Raw genomic sequence first — 3,114 nt, 5'->3', positions numbered from 1 at the left:
CCACCGCTCCTACTAACCCGGGTGCCCCCTTGACCGCGGCCGATATTCTTTCAATGTTTGCGGACCTCAAAACCTCTATGTTGAAAGAAGTTCGGTCCTCGGTCAAGGAGGAAATTGATGCTTGCTTGAAGCCATTAACATCCGCATCAAACTCATTTGATCCAAATGCCATTCATGATAAGAATGACTCAAGAGAACCTCTTGCTTCTCTGGCACGTACTCAAGTTCCCAAGTACAATGCCGTGGAACCCTTTTACTCACCTCAACCTTTGCAACATCCTCACATTAATCCTGTGGGCCTCCGCCCCCTTTGAAAGCTAATGTGTTTGCTAAGTGGAAGCTAGATATGGAGTCTTACATGCGCAGTGCTTCAACTCAACTGTGGTGGATTGTGGTCAATGGTTTCAACCCCAAGGATCCAATGAATCTCACTCCAAGGGAAGCCGTTGATGACCAACTCAATGCAACCGCACACAACATGTTGCGCACCGCTGTGACCGAAGACTATAGTGACTCCATTGCTCTTCTTAAAACCGCAAAGGAAATTTGGGATTGTCTTGAGGAGGCTCTCGAAGGACATGAAGCAATTCGAAGATCTGGATTGGCTTTGCTCAAGCAAGAAGTCAATCTCCTTGTGAGGTATGAGGGTGAGTCCGCGGAAGAGGTTTACCGAAGGTTGAAGTCCCTTGTGTTGAACTTGAGAACCTTTGGGTGCACTTGGGCAAATGATGACTTCATCAAGGAAAAGTTCATAGATGCTATGGTTCTCACGGAACATACTATGGTCATGATGATACATCAGCATCCAAATTATCACAAGTTGACCGCGGCTCAAGTTGTTTCCACTTTCTCAACTCATGTTCTTTTGGAAACCAAGTCCAAGAATACCTTTGCAATAGCTCAAGCAACCAAGAACTCCAATCTTGCTTTGAAGGCCAAGAAAGTGATAAGCCAACCCTCAAGGGATGAAGAAGTGAGTGAAGAGATAGGTGAGGAAGATATTGACACCTCGTGCCTGGCAAAGGATTTTGCAGAAGACTTGGCCCTCTTAGTCAAGAAGTACTACGGGACCATGGCAAACAAAGGGAAGAATATTCAAGGAAGATCTTTTGGATGAAGGAAATGCTACAATTGTGATAGACCAAGACACTTTGTACATGATTGTCCGTATGAGAGACGTGAAGACAAGTCTGAGAAGCTCGTGCTCAAGAAGAAGAAGTTCACCAAGTTTGTAAAGAGGAAGGATGACAAGGCTCTTGTTCATGAAGAATACATGTCCGGAGATGAAGATGACGGTGATGATGATCAAGTGGGCATGGCCGCCATTGCCATGCATGCCACTACCTCCTCCTCCACCACCGGCCTCTTTGATTCTCCAAACGAGGACAAGCCTTTCACTCATTGGTGCCTCATGGCCAAACAGGACTATGTCTCCGGTGGAACTCAATGGGTGATTGATAGTGGATGCACCAATCATATGACCGGAGAAAGGGAGATGCTTGTGGAGTTCGTAGATTCACTCAAGGCCTCTTCGAACATATCTTTTGGTGACAATAGCAAGGGCAAGGTATTGGGTTTGGGCAAGGTGGTAATCTCTAATGATTCATCACTTACAAATGTCATGCTTGTCCAATCCCTTCACTACAATTTACTTTCAACTATTCAATTGGCTCGTGCCGGTTATGATTCACATTTTGGTGAATTCCATGTGACCGTCTTTAAGAGAAGCAATCTCAAAGTGGTCTTTGTTGGGCATGTTGAAGACAACCTTTATGGAGTTGATTTCTCAAAAGAGAAAACTCATCTTGCAACATGCCTAATGGCCAAGGCCGACGTGGGGTGGCTATGGCACCATAGGCTAGCCCACGTGGACATGTGAAATTTACAAGCTCTCTTATAGGGGGGGCACATCCTTGGACTAACCAATGTGTATTTTGCCAAAGATCGTCCTTGTAGTGCTTGCATTGTCGGGAAGCTTCATGAAAAAGCTCATAAAGTGAAGACTATCATCACCACCTTGAGGCTGCTTGAGCTTATCCACTTGGATCTTTTTGGGCCTCCAACATATGATAGTTTGGGAGGGAGGAGGTATTGCCTTATCATTGTTGATGACTTCACAAGATACACCTGGGTGTTCTTTCTCCAGACCAAAGATGAAACTCAAGAAACCTTCATCAACTTTGCCAAAGAAGCTCAACGTCAACATAATTGTGAGATCAAGGAAATTCGAAGTGACAATGGCACCGAGTTCAAGAACTATACAATGCATGAATTCTTGAGTGAAGAAGGGATCAAGCACCAATATGCCGCACTATACACTTCCCAACAAAATGGTTTTGCGGAGAGGAAGAATCGTACTCTTATTGAGATGGCTAGGACCATGCTTGATGAGTACGAGTCTCCATACAAGCTTTGGGTCGAATCTATAAACACCGCATGCCATGCTTCAAACCGTATTTATCTTTGCAAGCTCAAGAACAAGACCCCTTATGAGCTCCTAATTGGGAGAAAGCCTAACGTCAAATACTTTCGGGTATTCGGTTGTAAGTATCTCATTTTAAACAAAAAATCCCGGTTAGGTAAATTTGAGTCTAGAACTTATGAGGGCATATTTGTTGGATATGCATCAAACTCTCATGCTTACCGAGTTCTCAATAAATCCAACGGATGCATTGAGGAAATCGTAAATGTGCAGTTTGATGAAGATAATGGCTCCCAAGTGGAGCAAATTGTTCCTAGTGAAGGACGATGGGGATAGGCCACATTCTTCCACAAGAAACGCCCCAAGTCCAAGTAGAAGAAGAAGGAGTAAGAACCCCTCTTGTGGAGTCCCCACAAGGGAAGTCATCGCCGACACCTCTTGAACAAGATGCTTCGGGAGATCATGAACCTATCCAAGAACAAGATCAAGTCCCTCATAATCCCAAGCTAGATCAAGAGCAAGCTCCTTCAAATGATGAAGAACCAATTAGTGAGGCTCAAGATCAAGCTCAAGTTCATGACCAAGATCAAGATCAACTCCAACCACAAGTTTCTTCATCTCCGTCACTTCCCAATGTGCAAGAACCTCTGGTTGTGAAGAGAAGGGTGTCTTCGAGGCTAAAACAATCTCAG

Source organism: Triticum dicoccoides, chromosome 4B (genome assembly GCF_002162155.2).
Source record: "Triticum dicoccoides isolate Atlit2015 ecotype Zavitan chromosome 4B, WEW_v2.0, whole genome shotgun sequence".
NCBI lineage: Eukaryota > Viridiplantae > Streptophyta > Magnoliopsida > Poales > Poaceae > Triticum > Triticum dicoccoides.
Note: the sequence above shows the minus strand (reverse complement) of the source record.